Source organism: Pinus tabuliformis, chromosome 1_1 (assembly GCF_031772625.1).
Source record: "Pinus tabuliformis cultivar Carrire ecotype Pingquan chromosome 1_1, CPIR1, whole genome shotgun sequence".
Classification (NCBI taxonomy): domain Eukaryota; kingdom Viridiplantae; phylum Streptophyta; class Pinopsida; order Pinales; family Pinaceae; genus Pinus; species Pinus tabuliformis.
In genome coordinates, this window is record NC_142297.1 from 778,121,066 (window position 1) to 778,139,940 (window position 18,875).

Sequence of the window (18,875 nt, forward strand, 5' to 3'; positions counted from 1 at the left end):
GAATGTTTCTTTGGCAGAAGTTTGGGGCACAAGTACAAAATTTCAAGAATTATTAGTGAAATTTGACGCCGAGACATGTGGTTTGCTATAAATTTCATGCCATCCCAGCTTAGAGGCAAATAAGTTCTTACAAACATTTAATTTTCCTGCAGAATACATGTGTCTCTATCACACTAGTATGGAGGCAAAGAAGGTCTTAAAGATGATTATGTCCAAGCAAAGTCTCAGCCACCTACAGAAACTCTATCACACGCCATCCCAGCATGGAGAGAAAGAAACTCTTATAATGTAATATGTTTCAGGTTGCAAATAGTTTATGACCCAGCCAATTGATAGGAAGAAGACCTGCAGTGTTGGAGTTCAAGTTTCACAACATCGGCCCGACTGCTTGCTTTCTTGCTTTCCGAAAACACAAGGTACCTTTTGTCTCTTTCAATGCCGATCTTTCTGTTGCTCTGTTTCGATTCACCCTACTGGATTAAAATTTCACACCTGCGTTACCCAACAACTTCAACATTTTTTTGTGTTTCATCGTGATTATGGTACATTTAAGTCGATGTTAAAGTGGCCTTCTTTTACACATACTTCTAGGAAAAAGATGAGGCTTAGACACCGAAGCCTCTGCAAACCATTTGTTTTTCTTGCAACCTCTCTTTCACACATAAATATTTCAACAGAACCTAGAACTTCTGAAGAATAATTGCCTTGTATGTGATCCCTGTTAGTTTCTCCAAGTAATGGTCCATGTGCTTGCAAGTATTTGAAAAGCCCAACTCTTCTTAAGATTCATCCGTTTGTTTGAGAAGGGTGTCTGTTTCTTCATCAGGACTGACATTATCTTCCATCATAAGTTCTGCTATTCTGGAAGGAACTTTATCAACACGAAGATATGTGTGAAGCAAAGAGTTGTAAACTTTTGTGCTCACAAATTTCACCCCTCTCAGAGTCTTCAAAAATTCCTCTGCACTTTTAACATCACCTTGCTTCTCAAAATGTCTTAAAATTTCGAACACATTTTCAGACTTTGGTTGCCAATGATTTTGTCCAACTGACAAAGATCTTGTGATTGCCTCCATAGCTTTGTGAACTTGTTCACTATGTATATAGGCCTCGACAAGGCTTTCCCAGGTAATGGCATTTGGTTTGCCTCCATTCTTCATAATATGTTGAAGGAAGACTTCTGCTTTTTGCAAATACCCTTGTCTGGTATAAGCACCAAGGAGGACATTGGATACTTTGATATCATCAAATGATTTCACAAATAACCATTTTTTAACAAAATCCTCAGCTCCCTCAAGATCCCCCGCCCTTACCAATGAAGAAACCAAGCATATATAGCTTTTATTTGTTGACATAGGAAATGCCAATTCATAAGATTTCAAGATTCTGTTACTTCATCTTTATTTCCTAGCTTGCTATACAAACTAATTAGATGCTCATAAGCAACTTTATACTTTCATTTTGTCTTAACCTCCACTTCTATCATTGTCTTCCCCAATGTTTTCAAAGCAGATTATGATTTGTCAAGGACTTAGGTCTTTATATAAATGCTTCCTATAGTGCTGTCAATATTCCAAATCTGGATCTATATTATCATCAAGCTCCAGTTCAATCAACACCCCTTCCACTTGATCCATGTGTGACAAAGCCGCATAACTTTTCATCCAAATGTTATAAGAATATGCATCCAATGAGATGCATTTTTTCTTCATTCCTTAGATCGCGAGAGGCACCTCTCAAATTGCTCCATTTGATCATTAAAGATCCGGGAATGTTACAACCACTTCATATTGATAGTGACAGATTTCTTATGGGATCATGTGTGCTGCTACCTTACAAACCCTGATTGTACATTTGGATATTCAAAACTTGAACACTTACTCTGAAATATGACTGGAAAATCCTCTAGAAAGGTTATCTCAACATAACACTCTTTGTTGTAATAGGAAAATATCTCCAAACTTTGTAGACAATTTGTGTAGTACCCCAGAATGGAGATGGAAATTTCCTGCAAACTTTCCAACAGTGGCAACAATCATGCTAATATGTCTCAAAAGTGTTCAACTATGTTTTTTTGGGCACAGGGATATTGTGTGGGAGACTAGAGAGTCAAAGTGTTTGTCACAATAGACACAAGATTAGCCTTAGTGAATATTGGAAGTTCATGCTTCTCATGTCACGACATGTCTCCTAATTGTTAAATACAATAGCCCTGATGAACAACATATTACTCGTGTCTGATCTATGGAGATAAACATAAATCTGATTCACCTGTGTATATTCTCTGCACTTTTGTTCCATATTGACAAATGAAAATTTCTGAAACGGATTATTCATAGTGTTCGTACCTGAAAGAATTCGTGTTGATAAACAAACAGACCAAAATGTTCTCTGAACCCCATATCCATCAAAAATCCATATGTATCATGTTTTAGATCATATCCTGTGTTAAAAATCACAAGAGTTACTCCATGACATATCAAAGATAATGGGCCTATTTAAATCCAATGTCATAGTAATATTTTAAAACATAATTAAGTCTAAATCTTAAACTAATTATAATAATTGTGCTACCAATTTCACCCTATAATTAGAACCAAAGCACAAGAGGAATTAGAGGTTAACTCTGACCTATTACCTAACAGCTAGAAACATAGCACAAGAATAATTAGAGGTTAACTCTGATCTATTACCATACAACTGGAAACAAAGCACAAGAGGAATTAGAGTTAAGGTTAACTTTGACCTGTTGAAAGAATTTGAGTGGCCCGGTGAAAGCGAGGATTGAAGATCTAGAATTGATCAGATTGCTTGTAAATCTAAAGCAATATTTGAAGAGCCATGAGAGAGGATTTATTAAAATCTTGCAACAAATTATTTCTAGTAGTTATTACAGGTAACAAAATTCTTGCAAGGATAGAAATTTATCATAGAAGTTGAGAGTTCGAGATCGCTAACAAGGGTTGAAAAAAGCCCTCTTTTGGCATCATATACTCTCGGTTTATAAGTAGAGAGTTTGAGATAGTTGTCAAGGGTTGAAAATTATTGATATTTGTCTTTCATAAAATTAATATTGTAATTATTTTAAAAAAGAAATATTTGGGGTATTGATTCATGATATACTTAAAAATAGTACAACAAGATATACAACATTTTAAGACATCATCGCTGACTGCAAGATCTTTTCTGGTATAAGTAGCAAGGAGGACATTGGATACTATGGTATCATCAAATGATTTCCCAAATAATGATTATCTAACATAAGCCTCAACTCCCTCAAGATCCCCCATCCTTACCAATGAAGAAACCAAGCATATATAGCTTCTATTTGTTGGCATAGGAAATGCCAATTCATAAGATTGCCAAATTATGTATACTTCATCTTCATTCCCTACACTACCATACAAATTTTGTTTTCAACTACTAATCCATACTAATGCGGTATGTTTTAAACCATTGATACTTCTTTACTCATGCTTGATACTTTGTTGTTATTTCACATTCTCACCTCATATTTTCAGTAATAGTTGCTACAACCAGCATTACGTACCATACCCCTTTATTTCTTTCTTATGCTATATTGCAACAAAAATTGATTCTCTTCACTTATTTTTTAAAAATTTTCCTTAATGAAATTTGCATTTCATTTATCCATACCATTTTTTTCCTACGTTCATATGCATACGGTTCAAACCTTCTACAATAATGACATTAGACATTGCATTTTTCATACATATGAGAAAAACTCCCAAGTGACTTGCCACTGTCTTCCTCTTCCATGTGATTCTAAAAGGCTAATATGTCCTCCTTCATCACTCTACTATTTAAAAAGTTCCTCACATCTTGTTGCTAGCTTGACAGTTAGCACACTTTGTTGGACAAGGAATTTTTCTATTCCCCTTTTCATATAGTTGAACCCTCTTCATATTGTTCTTTTATAACTTCACTTATTTTGGAGGAACAATTTGTTGCTACTTTGCAAATGATTCACGGTATTTTACAAATGTTTCAATTAGATGCATTAATTGGCCAAGCTAGTTTAGTCATTTTCCTTGTCATATTTAAATACCACTTACCTAACACAAATATGTTTTGACCTGGCAGGATATTTGTCCTTTTCCTTTCCGAGTGGTAAAGATATTTGGATTTTCCTCTTTATTGCATTGTTTTTTTGATGTTGACATATATGCATGTACATTTTTCCTATCCTTAGGAAATTAGTTTAACATTGCTTTTCCCCTATTTTGGAATTTTTTCCTTTATGATTGTTATCTCTTATTATGTTACACTATTTGTGGTTGCTATCTAACTAGTGTTACATGTTGTCTGAAAACACATCTTATTCCCTTGTTTGTACCCTCTATTTTCCTTCTCACATTTTTTATTCCCAGAATGGCACATGCTCTTTTATTTTTAATATAGTCAGTCATTTTCTCTCACATACAACAACCTAGCCTATCTTTCTTTTTTTACTAATGTTATTTGCTTGCATCCATAGATCCATTTCATCTGAAAAGTTTCAAGGTCTCATGAATAGGGTGAAAAATTGTAATTTCCATAAATCCAGAAAGACACTTTGATTTACACACAAAAACCATAATCAAAACAATGCTTCCTACTTTGCCTTGCTACTACCAAACCTCTTTGTTTGAACAAGCCCTCAATGTTTTCTAGGCATCTCATTGAAATTTCCTGCCCATTCATCTCTTCCTTCCAAAATTGTCCTTCTCTCAACAAATAAAAAAAATCATGGTGGGTTTTGTTTTCTTCTTGCTTTGTTTTCTTACCCATGAAACATTTAACTTTTCCACATGCAAATTACGCAAATCATAAGGACAATAGTCTAGCTATCTATTTGTTTCTTGTAGCACACTTGTTCTTGCCTGCTTTTTCTTCCCCCTCATAATTTATATTGTTCTTTAGCCTTTTCCTTTATTTTTTACTACACAAATTGTTCTTCACTTTTGTACACTTAAAATTGATATTCTCTTGTAGCATCTTTCTTTCGACAACAATGTTGTATCACCATGGAACCGACCTTGACTACCAATGCACTTTCATTGTTGTTCGCTAGCTCTAGGATGCAACCAATCCTCCAAGTCATTGTTGTCAAAGAAATACACCCTGCTAGGACGTCAACCCCTCGCTACCATGTCTCCTTTTCTAATGGTGTTCCGGTCTTGCTTCTTTCTTCACATGATTCCCTTGCAAAAAATGGATACTTGCAAATAGGCTCTATTGTGCTCTTAGACAAATGCTCATGCACATATGCACATCATACTATGTATGTTGCACATCAGGAATCTTGCCCAATCCTCCCTCCCTTTCCTCTCCTTTTATGTCTGCTTTATAATCTATTTGCTTTTATAGTGTTTTACTTCCCCTCTATGCTCACATATGCTCTTTCTTGTAGGTCGCTTTCGGTCCTCGAACTTGAAATACTCCTCTATGTGGCAACTTTGATCGGCAAGCCAACCCCTCTTATTCTCTCCACTGAACAAATTCTCCATGCAACCTCGTCCTCATCCACTGGCTCTTCCCTTTCATCAACCACACCCCCCATTGAAAGTGAATCTACCAACTTCACAAATTTTCTCGCTTCATCTGCAACAATTCTCCCTTTTAAGGCACTTACTCCAACCCATAAATTTTGGTCCATCCAATTTAGAGTTCTCGCAAAAACACCCCTTCGGGCATACACTAATGCATGCAGCTTTGGGAAATCCTTTGGGTTTGACCTCGTTGATCGTGACGGCGATGAAATCCATGTATCCACATTCAGTGAATTGGTAGAATCACTACATGGTCTCATCTAGCTTGGCCATATCTACATAATTTCAAATGGCTCCATAAAGATCTTGAACCTTTTGTACAACCATTTTAAACACTTGTTTGAAATCCTCCTCTTCTCCACATCAAATGTATCTCACCTTTTAGATGGAGATCAAATAATACCTTCCCATACCTTCCATTTGTGCCAATAAGTTCACTCGAACTTGCATCTCTCGACTCATTTTTTGATGTTATTGGTGTCATCAGCTCGACCTCTCCTGCCTCTATCGTTTGTTGACGTGATGGATTCGAAACTCCCAGACAAACTATTTCCCTAAACAACATGTCTAGTAGCAGCATTGATGTCAGCTTGTGGGGAGAACACTACCACACTGAAGGACGAGCACTCTCCAAACTCCGCATGGAATGTACGGTTCCAGTCCTTACAATCAGAGGGGTTCGTCTTGTCAAGTTCAATGGGCAAACTATTAGAACTATCCTAATGACTTTCCTTCTTTTAGATCTGGATATCTCTGAAACACATAAACTCAAGCAATGGTTTCAAGAAGAAGGCATCAAATCTTCCTCGTCATCACTCAGCCATAAATACATTAGCACACCCAATAGGCCCATGCAAACAAAAACAATTTCTGACATTCTTGCAATGCCCCCCGGTGAAACGTCTGCATGGGTTTTCCTCTGTGCTACTATTACAACAATTAACTTGGATGACTTCTACTTCCTTGCATGCCCCCTTACCATTGATGTGATGAAAAGCATGAAAAAAAGTTTTGCAGTAACCTGACAACACATGGAATTATTCAAAATGTGAAGGCTCCTTCCTCGAATGTGACTATCGCTATGTGCTCCTGTTTGAATTGCATGACCACACTGGCCAACTTGAAAATGTGGTTGCTTTCGACAATGCTGCCCATGGCCTTTTGGGCATATCTGCAAAGGACCTTTTCCTCCTTTCAAACGAGCCAGAAGTTGTCAGAGACATATCCAATGGGGTCACGTCACGTATATTCCTCTTCATGCTAGCTATCAAAACAAACACTTTCAACGGTGTTGAACGCCTCTGCCCAACCCTCATGCACTCTGAAGAAATCCCTTACGCCTCCATGTCCACTCTCCTCCTCTAAGACCATCAACCCACTCCTCCCCCCCAGAAAAAAAAAAAAATAAATAAACAAAAAAAAAATAAAAAAAAAAAATTCTCGTTGCCTATAAACATACCTTTCTCCCCTCTCCCTCGCTATTCCCCATATCTTACTTTATACACCCTTTCCCTTTAACACTTTTCTTCTCATAATCTCCCCTCCTCCTTCTCCATTGATGCCCATCCTTCACCTTGTGAACACTTTCCCTATTATGCCCCTCCCTTTCATGATTGCCAACTCCTTTTCCACACATCACTCTCATTAATCCCCACTTGCCCTTTTACATGTTGTTGAACCCTCTTGTCTGCAATTTGATCTTTAATTTCTTTTCTAGACGTCATCTTCAACAATGCTTCGTCCTTTTGTACTGCTTTCTCATAACTATATTCACCCTCTCTCAATTGTATTGGTTCTCATGAACAAATGGGTGGCCACTTGTTTTTTTTTTTCTCGCATGCATAAATGCCCATTTTCTCACTTGTAATGTGTCTTCTATATACATGATCATTCGCTCACTTGCTTTTCACAATCCTTGTTCACCATGTAAGCTTCTTTGCAACACACACATTATTCAAATGCACATATAAATATGATATGCTATATATGAAAAACAATACTCACTTAATGCTTCTAATTATGGTCACATGCACAAATGGGCTTCCTTTAGTCTAGGCCAAATATGCATCATGTGGTTGTGTTTACAGTTACTAATAATAATTTGAACAGCCCAGGATGGATTACTTTACTTCGAACAAGTCCAACAACAAAACAAAACAAATATCATTCGCTCTCGTCTTCGTACTGCACTTGCAATTCGCATTCATCACGTTAGATAATGCATATAATTTCCCTAAAAGCAACACTCGCACCATATATATGTTACTATACTTTGTAATGCAAAACAAAAAGAAAAAATAAAAGAAAATAAACACAACTTTAAACAAGCAGGAAGATAAAAACAGAAAAACTTGTCATGCATGCTTTACTTCTTGTTTCTCCTACTTCACTTACACCTCAGATGTTGAGACAACTTTTCTTGTTTGAAACATCTATGCAACCCACCTTAGAAAATAGTGCACATAAGGAACAACGACGATGCCACTATGCACTTAACAAGGATAGAATAAATGCACGTCATCATCTTCTCTACAACAATCCTTAATAAAAATTTCCCTCTCAAATCAACCCAAACCAAACTGGTCTTCCTTCCCAGGTTTGTCTCCATCCCCAATCATCCACCCAAAGTCTTTTGATTTCCCTTCCATGTACACTTGCTTCCTAATCAATTCCAATCGATGCTCTTTCGTCACCTCCTACTTTTGATATGCAATCATCCCCCCATGTGGCTTCCTCTTCAATTCCAACCAATGCCCTTTTGTAACCTCCCACTTTCCATGTGCAGTCATCCCACCATGCGTCTTCCTCTTCAACTCCTCATCAATTCCCCAACAACCATCTCCATCATGCACATCGTCACTTTCATGAAATAATTGATGCACTTAGCCCCATACAAGTTTTCTCCACTTGTCATGAAGCTTACGCATCCATGAAAAAAATGCCAAAGTTGTTTGTTCTTGTTGTGCCTCTAAGTGAACTATCCATTGCTTCTCCTCATCAAACAACATGGACCTAGGAAACAAACCACATGTCCTCGCTTTCCTAACTCAATTTGAAGAGATGCTTATTGCCTGTGTCAACCTCGTTCTTAAAGTAACACATGCACGTGGAGGGAAATACAAATATTTTGGCCATACTATTATCTTCCCTCAAGATATAACTAACATTGTCACCTCCCTTCCTTGCATGCTCTCAGAAATAGACATCCTTGTTGTAAATAAAACCAAAAATGACAACATATCCTATGAATTCTTTGTCAGCAGATCACATGTTCTCTCGGCTTTGCAGTTCAAGTTAGCAAATGACCCATACTACAAATACTTACAAAATAACCCGCCTGCACTTTCCTCTTTGCTTGATTCCCCTTTAGACCTTTCTTGTATGTTACGCCATCTCTCCCCCAACTCCCTTGGACCCCAAGAAGCCCTCTCTGAAAATATTAACCATGAACTTCTCCTCCCAAACCCATCTAACCTTCAACCATCCTTCTTTGTTGCAATTCTACCAAATTCTCATACAAAAATTGATGAGATAATTGCCTGCATTGAATCCTCCAATTCCACACCTACCTATTCACTTGAATGGCCCATCTTTGACCTTTCTCCATTCAACGAATACAACATAGGGGGCCTCTTATCCATGGCCTTCCCCACCCTCTTCCCCACAAGAACTGCCCTTATTAACCAACCAAGAATTGAAAAAGTTGATATGCAAGAATATGCTTTGCATCTAAAGCACTTCCACGAGAATCGATTTGGCCAACATCCTAGGTTTCGCTATTACCTATACAACCTTATCATGTGCCATCGAAGCCAGGAAACTGCTTTTGTCTTCATTAAAAGGGGCCTTGCAAATACCCTACCAACAATCGTAGCAAACCTTCATCTCCACCTTCAGTAGTGTCTGCCTTTGATAATTCAAAACCAGATTATGCGCTTCGGCTCATCCCTTCGCGGGAGTCATTCTTTTTGAACTAGGGCTAGAGGGGAGATAAGCGACATGATCATTCAACATGGTAACCCTACCTTCTTCTTCACACTAAGTGCAACTGATACCAAATGGCATGACTTGCATATGTCCATGCCTTCCTATCCTCCGTCTAATGCACAAGATCAATCTCAATGGAGAATCCAAAACATTGTTTCAAACCCACATCGTGCATCTCGATACATCCATTGCAGATTTACAATCTTCTTAGAAGAGGTTATACTAAAAGGATTCCTTGTAAAGGACTTTTAGTGCAGGTATGGCTCTACCATTTCTTTCCCTTTACTTTTCTTTTTTTCACTTTTCCTTTTCATGCATCCCTCTTACTTTTTTTTCGTCTTTGTTACTGAGGTATGAATGGAAACATAGAGGATTTGCACATGTACATGGATTTCTATAGTTCAAAGATGCATGTAATGTGGGTGGCCTTGACTAGGCTAATGTTGTGAACGTTCGTGTGGCAAAAACATTTTTCGATACTTACATCACCGCTTGGAACCCTCGACCTCTCCAGAACAGGATTCCTGGAATACATCACTCATTTATACGCGATCCCTACCTTCTTGCGACAAATGAAACATTAAATGAACTCTGAGACTATGAGGAACTTGTGAACTACGTCCAAAGGCACCCAAACTATCATTCCTCTACATGTCTTCACAAAAAAATAACTCTATTGTTTACCGCTATGGAGCCCCTTGGGAATTGTGTTAAAATATTTCTCTACAGATCAATGCTTTTGGGTAGAAAACGTACACTCCTGCTAGAAATGACAACAATCTAAATGTGCACAAATCTCATATGCTTGCAATTTGGAGGGCCAACATTGACTTCCAATTGGTTTTGTCATGCCATGCTATATTGAGCTACATTGCAAAGTATGCGGCGAAAGTAGAGGAAAATCCGAAATTTATTACCAAATGCTTGCATGACTTTCGCAAAGTTCCCCCTTGACACGCCTGCCGTGTTTGTCATCCGCAAACTCATGACTGAACTTTTTCTGATAGGGACATTGGTGCACAAGAAACATGTCATCTGCTCCAAAAACTCCCTCTAATCCAATGCAACCATTTTTTTGTCTCCCTCAATGTTAATTTTTTTATTTTTTATTTTTATTTTTTTATTTTTTATTTTTTTTCCGACATGTTTTAAAAAACTTTGATGCCCATCTTCCAACAACAACCTTCATCACCTCATACATCCAAAGACCTCATTCACTAGAGTCATTGCCTCTTATTGAATTCACACGAGGCTGGTCATTCTCCTCCCGCCAGAAAACATTGTCATGGAAGCACATTTTCCCTCCCATGGTTTTGTGTGTCATTCCTCGGTACACTGCAATCCCAAATAAAGATTCAACATCCTATGTTGACTTTTGCTGGAGTGACCTACTCTTGTACTACTCTTTTCATAGATTGTCTGACGACATTCACGAAACCGATGAGGCAATTGTTTCTCATTGGGAGAAAATTGCCAACATGTATCAAGCATGACATGTTCACTAGGCTCCTTTAGAACCACCCCCCTGTATGACATTGATGATCCCTCCTAGATGCAATGCAACCCCACCCCCCCCACCCCCACCATAGACATGGAAGAATGGCCATTCCTCTCTCAAATCCACCCAGGTAACAACATCCTCCTTGATGAGCTTGACATGCTTAGCCATCATGACTTTGATACAACCCATAATTAGGACCACTCTCTTATCCCTTTGTACTTTCAAGAAACGGCCATTAGCTTCATAGAATTCAACCATTCTTCCACAACACTCCACCCAATTCCCTCTCCAAATCCACATTCCCTTTCCTCCTTGTCCCCAAGCTAGCTCATGGAATTTAATATCATTTTCTCCCACTTATCCAACAATGGTTCCACCACACCGTTAAGGATGCTCATCCAAGTCACTATTGGCACCAACAAATCTTTCCTAATTGATTGCCTCAAAAATGCCTTCCTAACCAACTCTGCCAATGGAAAAAACCCACTGATCTTTCTTGCTCCAATCGGTGTTGTGGCATTCCACATCAATGCTCTAACCATACACTCCGACCCCTGCATCCCTATCTCCTTTATGCACCCTTTGGAAGGTCAATCCCTACTAAACCATCAAGAACAACTCCGTGATGTCAAATACATTCTCATTGATGAAATGAGCTTCATTGGTCCTAAAATGCTTGCTCAAATTGATGAACATTTATAAGAGGCCTTCCCATCCAATAGAAACACTCCATTTGGTGGCTGATCTATAATCCTTGTGGGGGACCTCGACCAATTTCCACCTATTAAAGATACACCAATGTATGTAGGCAGGTCCCATGACAATGCTCTTTGGCGGAGCTTCGATACTATTGTCGCGCTTTCTAAAATTTTCCGGCGACAAGGTACAAGTTCTGTGCAGGTTTCATTTCAGCAACTCCTTTCCAACCTTCGCAGTGCAACCCCCACATTGGATGATTGGAACTTACTAATGATGCGCTTAAAATCCAATCTTCAAGAAGGTGATATGGAAACATTCTCCAATTCTATGCACCTCTATGCAACTAATGAATCTATTGCGCTACACAATAAAACCATGCTCAAGAAATTGAATTCGCCTATTGCACGATGTTGTGCCGAGCAAAGGAAACAAATGCCCTCTTCCAACTAGGAAGATGAATAAATTGTTGCACAAGTGCTTCTCTACATTGGTCGCTTGTCATTCTAACAAGTAACTTGTGGGTTGAAGCAAGCTTTGTGAATGGTTCTCTCAGGAAAGTTGTCTCTATTCATTACGCAACTGGTTCTCACCCTTCATAAGTTCCCTCATTTGTTGTGGTTGATTTAATGCATTACAAAGGTCCAGCATGGGACGGCTCAAATCCAAAATATGTGCCCATCACCCCCATAACAAGGGGTTCTCGAAGACAACTTCCCTTCGCATGGCATGGGCTCTAACAATCCATAAATCACAAGGCAGGACACTACAAAATGCAACAATCGACATTGGCAACATTGATCGTTAGGGCCTTACATTCACAACCATAGTTAGAGTTATATAGTTGAATGATCTTTGCATCTCTACAGCTTTCCCCTTCTCGCGCTACACACGCATGCAAGAAAATCCATATGTACTTCACAGGAAAAAATAAGAAGCATACCTTGCCTCCAAATCTGTGAATCGACCTACTTGGAGACCTTCTCTTCTTGGTTACTTTCCTCCCTCTGCATTCCACTTTCAAATGTTTCATATATTCTCTCATGTTAACACCTTCAAATCTCTACGTTTTTTTAATCTATTCTATTTCTACTATACTTTAAATTTCAAAAGGTTAGTCATATTTTTTTCTTCTATGCTTTCCCTTTCAATTAATGAATTTATACATGTTCACTTACATGCTTTCCCTTTGTTTGTAGAAACATATGGATCCACGATATTTCTCAACTCTAAACATTTTTCCATCAAATACATGAACAAGAGGCTTCTCTTTTGGATATACAAGCCCAATTCCTACGTTCTCGTACTATTCCACTGTATCAAGTGCGCCCAACTCTCCAACTACTTAAAAGGATTAAATACTTCATGCATGTCCTCATCCATGTACATGAAAGGGATGCAAACAGGAAACTTAACATATATTACCTTGATCATGTACCAATTCTAAATATCGAATGGTGTTGTAGATGCCACACATCGCCTTGTATTTACGACTAGGCATTTTCCCTACAAGAAAAACAATCAAAATCAACATGCACTTTGGTTGAAGGTCTTCAATCTTTCTTCCCCACTCTGCTACATAATTCTACTGTTATAGCAAACAATACATGTTTTTTGGTCAAATTTTACTCACTCTACAATAACTCTTATAGAATAGTCCCATACTTGCATGGACATTCTGTTGAAAATAGCAACAAGAAATGCTAAAAATAGCACTGCTATAAATAGAATTTCGAGATACCTTCCAATTTTAGTTAGTCCTTGAACTAAAATTGAGAAGTAAAATTCAAATTTGATCTTAGCAGTTGTTTGTAAAATAATTAATTAATTCATCTTGAGTTAATTAGTTTTAGGAAATCAAACATGAAGTCTATGTGAAGACATGCAACAGTTTCTCCATTGATTGAGGAAGTTATCCCTTGATTAAAGGAAATCAGCATGAGTTGTACTTTGAGTTGTAATTAGTTTGCTCAGTTATCTGAGTTAAGTCCATTTAGATTAGTTCCAAAAATTTGTGGAACTGATTGTGAGTTCAGTTAGTTAATGCATGCATGCATGTAACTGTTGCACTTCAGATAACTGAATATTCTCTCATCAATAACTCATGCATGTCAATTTAGTCAGAGACCCAATTGAGATCTCATGATGGGACAATGTACTATTAGTTGCAGGAATATTCGTTGGAGGATATCTCTTGCATGCAGAAGGAATTCATTCCTTGGAGATTACGCAGTTACTTTTGAGTTTGATGGTTATGTGATGAGGCCAATTCACACAGGTGGCAACATTAGACCCCAAGAGAAACTGTGCAAGGAAATAGGAGGCTTGGAGGGATGGAGGAAGGCATATGTTGTGTCTATTCAGTCTATGAGTTGTATTGTTCGATTGTGCTAAGAGTTGGATGGCTTGTGAGCTGAAGCTTTGTGTAATCTAAACATATTTCCACTTGTATGATATTACAGAGATTGAGGTTTTAGGCTGAGGCTTTCCCCAGAGTATTCTTCTGTTTTCATGTGTGATTGCTTTCTCATTCTCAGTGATATGTGTTCTATTTGATCTTGCTCATATTCGATTAAGCTTCCGCAAGTTTGTTGTAGAAGTAGATCTGGTATTTTGCTTTAGTATATTGCATAATATGTTGATCTACAGTGGGAATTTCTACATGGTATCGGAGCAAAGGTGATCAAAGGAGAGAATAGTATACAAGAAGGGAGAAGTTCGAAGTTTTAGGTTCCTGAGTATAGAAATCGAGTTCTTATCACATCTCAATTTCACCAATAGCGTTCAACGGTTTAAGACTAGAGTATGCCCTTGATGGCGACTCGAATTATATAGCCTGGAAGGATCGCATGGAAGCAATATTAGAGGATAACAGTCTAAAGGGCTTCATTGATCAAGAAGTCCCCAAGCTGGCAGTGGCTGATGCTACAGAATTGGCAGAATGGAAGAAATGTGTGGCTAGAGAAAGGAGAATCCTTTTAGAGGGATTTCAAGACCACATAGTCTCAAGTCTCCATGGGAAGGAGACATCGTTTTCAACGTGGAAAACATTGAAAGATCTATACCAGAACAGCAGCGATCAGAGGAAGCTGGCGCTGAAAGGCAAGCTTCGGAAAATCAAGTGTTAAAAGGGAGACACAATCTCTACATATCTGAACAAGCTTACCACTTGCAAGGATGAGCTTGGAAGTGTAGGGATCACGACAGCCGATGGTGACATGGTGAGTCTTGTGCTTATCGGTCTTCCAAAGAGCTGGCATAACTACCAAGACTCGGTAAATGGAAGAGAAAAACTGTCAGATTGGGAATGACTTTGGTCAGATCTGATGCAAGAGGAGATAAGAAGAAGCACCAGATATGGATCCTCATCAAAGCAAGATGATGAGGAAAATCTAGCCTTAGCGAGTAAGGCGAGGAAGGGGAAAGGGAAGGCATCCCATTCCAAATCCAGTTCTTCCCATGGTGGGAAGAAGTTTGACAAATCGAAAGTGTGATTCTTTCATTGTCATGAAGTGGGCCATTATGCTACAAATTGTCCACAGAAGAAATCCAAGAAGGGATCTGATGGTGAGGCACTGGCCTCACAGTTTGAGTTGGATTTCTCTCTTATCACATGCATGGTTTCATCCATGGTGCGATGTGTTTGGTACTTGGATAGTGGAGCTTCATTCCACATGTCAGGTGACAAGAATCTTTTCAGTACCTTGGAGGAGAAGGATCTCCAGATGTGGATCGTGATGGGCGATGATGGAAAGTACCGTGTTTTAGGTGAGGGTACGGTTGTGTTTTAGAGGGAGCATGGAGCTCCCCTCACCCTGACTAATGTAAAGTATATACTAGGTCTGAAGAAGAATCTTGTGTCCATCGCTATGCTAGAAGATAAAGGCTATGATGTTGTATTTAGTAAAGGAAAGGTATTCCTGAGGCATATCAGCACTGGATATACCAAGAGGATCGGGATTCGAGTAAAGAATCTCTAAAAGCTGAAGGTAGACGACTGTTTTGCATTGAGTTCCAAAGCTGAGATGGTGTAGAGCCAAGATGTTGGCGAGCTATGGCATAGAATATTGGGCAACTTTCACCATGGAGCCCTGAAGATCATGCAACAGATTTCTACCGGACTTCCAAAGGGAAAACTGGAGCAGACGGATACATGCAAAGGTTGTACCTTGGGTAAGTATGCAAAATATTCCTTTGAGGATCGAGACAGTAGAGCTGGAGCAATCCTGGGGCGAGTTCACACAGATGTTTATGGACAATTCTCTACAGCCTCCACTGCTAAACAAAGGTACTATGTTATTTTCATTAATGATTTTTCTCGTAGATGTTGGATCTACTTTATGCAAAAGAAGGATCAAACCTTCTTGAGGTTTTGTGAGTTTAAAGCCTTGGCAAAGACATAATTTGGAAAGAAAATAAAAGCCTTGCGTAGCGACAATGGTGGAGAGTATGTCTCCCAACAGTTTAAGGACTTCTGCACTGTAAAAGGAATTAAATGGGAGTTGACGGCACCCCACAACCCACAACAGAATGGGGTAGACGAAAGGAAGAATAGATCAACTGTGGGAGTAGCTCGAGCGATGTTTCATGACCAAAGCCTACCACTGCATTTGTGGGCTGAGGCATGTAATACAACAGTATACTTGCAGAATAGAAGCCCGCACCGTATATTGGGAAAGAAGACACCTGTGGAGGCTTTTTCTAGGAAGCGAACAGATTTGAGTCATCTCCAAATCTTTGGATCATTGGTTTATTGCCATGTGACCAAAGATGCCCGGAAGAAGCTAGATCCAACAGTTGAGTTGGGAATACTTGTGGGGTACATGGATACACCCCACAACTATCAGGTGTTCCTGCCTACCAGTCAGAGGAAAGTGGTATGCAAAAGTTCGACGAGAAGAAATCCATGCGAGTATCACTTGAGAGGGAGCTCAAGTTGCATGCAGATGAGGAACTTTCAGTTCCTAAGGAGGAGGATCCTCAGATTGATGCGGAGCAGTCGCATGCAGAGGATCTGGGAGTGGAGACATCCACTCATGCTGAGACTTCCAGAGATGGGCGAAAATGCTCAAGGGAAGCTGATAGGTTGATGCTGGATGCGCGGGAGAATGTGGGATAGCCATCTTCTCAGCACAGATAGAGGAGGTCGCCCGACAGGTACACTGGTTACATGGCCCTAGTTGGGGAGTGTGTAGAGTCTGAGCCTTCCTCATTCGAGGAGGAAGTGCAGCAACCAGTCTGGGTTGATGCAATGGTGGAAGAGTACGACTCCATCTTTCGAAACTGTGTTTGGGATGTTGTCCCAAGACCTCAAGACAAGTCAATGGTGAGTTCCAGATGGCTTTACAAGGTAAAGAAGGCAACTAATGGCATTGTTGAGAAACATAAGGAAAGGTTTGTTGCCCGTGGTTTCTCATAGATCGAGGGGATCGACTACGATGATACCTTTTCTCCTGTAGCAAGGTACTCATCTATCATATCGATGTTGGCACTATCAGCTCAGATGGGTTGGAAGATCCATCAGATGGACGTGAAGACAACATTCCTCAATGGGAAGATTGAGGAGGAGGTGTACATTGAGCAACTAGAAGGTTTCGAGACCTTTGATCGTGAGTCGCATGTGTGCCGACTCAAGAGGGCTTTGTATAGGCTGAAGCAAGCATCCCATGCTTGGTACACTAGGATCGACAACTATTTTAGCGGGTTGGGATTCACCAAGAGTGAAGAAGATGCGAACCTTTACCACATCATGGTAGAAGGTAAGCCATTGATCATTGTTCTTTATGTCGATGATCTGATTTTGACAGGTGATGATCAACTGATCCAGTCTTGCAAGGAGGACCTTGCAAGAGAGTTCAAGATGAAATACAAGGGTCTTATACACTACTTTCTAGGCATGGAAGTGTGGCAGAAGGATGAAGAAGTTTTTGTGTCTCAAGGCAAGTATGCCAATGAGATACTCAGGTGGTTCCACATGGAGAATTGCAAGCCCATGCAGACTCCTCTAGCTGGGAACTGGAGGAAGGAGGATGCTACTTCAGGTGAGGTAGTAGCTGCTACTATTTATGAGCAACTTGTGGGTTCACTTATGTAACTAGTGAACACACGACCAAACTTATGCTTTGCAGTGAACCAACTAAGTCAAGCTATGGTTCAGCCTACCAAGCTGTTTTGGAAGGCAACGAAGCATGTGTTGAGATACCTCAAAGGCACATCTCAGTTTGGATTGTGGTACAGATGGACAGAGGGATTGAAGCTTCAGGGCTTCACAGATGCGGATTGGGCAAGGAGTCCATCAGACCGGAAGAGCATTTCCGGAGAAATCTTCAACCTTGGTTCAGCTGTAGTTTCCTAGTACAGCAGGAAACAGAGGTCAGTTGCACTTAGCTCAACAGAGGCTGAATACATGGCTGCCAGTCAGGTTGCATGTGAGGCCATTTGGATGCCGAAGATTCTAGTGGGATTGTTTGGTCAGAGGATGGATCCAACTGTGATCTACTGCGATAATTAGAGTTGTATCAAACTCTTTGAGAATCCAGTTTTTCATATCAGGTCCAAGAACATTGATATCCGGTATCACCATCTTCGAGATTGTGTGGTCAAGAGGATCATGTTGTTGTTATATGTTTCGACCGAGGAACAGGATGCAGATATTTTGACTAAGGCATTGCCAAAATGCAAGTTCGAGTTCCACAGAGACAGGATTGGGGTTACTCATGATCCCTTTCTTGTTGAGAGGGAGTGTTGAAAATAACAACAAGAAATGCTAAAAATAGCACTATTATAAATAGCATTTCGGGATACCTTCCAATTTTAGTTAGTCCTTGAACTAAAATTGAGAAGTAAAATTCGAATTTGATCTTAGCAGCTGTTTGTAATTTTTTTTTTTCATCTTGAGTTAATTAGTTGTAGGAAATCAAACATGAAGTTTATGTGAAGACATGCAACAGTTTCTCCATTGATTGAGGAAGTTATCCCTTGATTAAAGGAGATCAGGATGAGTTGTACTTTCAGTTGTAATTAGTTAGCTCAATTATCTGTGTTAAGTCCAGTTAGATTAGTTACAATGGTTTGTGGAACTGATTGTGAGTTCAGTTAGTTAATGCATGCATGCATGTAACTGTTGCACTTCAAATAAC

General features: G+C 39.4%; 1 pseudogene; it reads right to left on the bottom strand.

Annotated features, from left to right (window-relative positions):
* Positions 1 to 779: 779 nt before the first annotated feature.
* Positions 780 to 18,875, bottom strand: part of LOC149216311 (large ribosomal subunit protein mL101 (rPPR4)-like) — a 111,021-nt pseudogene continuing 92,925 nt past the window's right edge.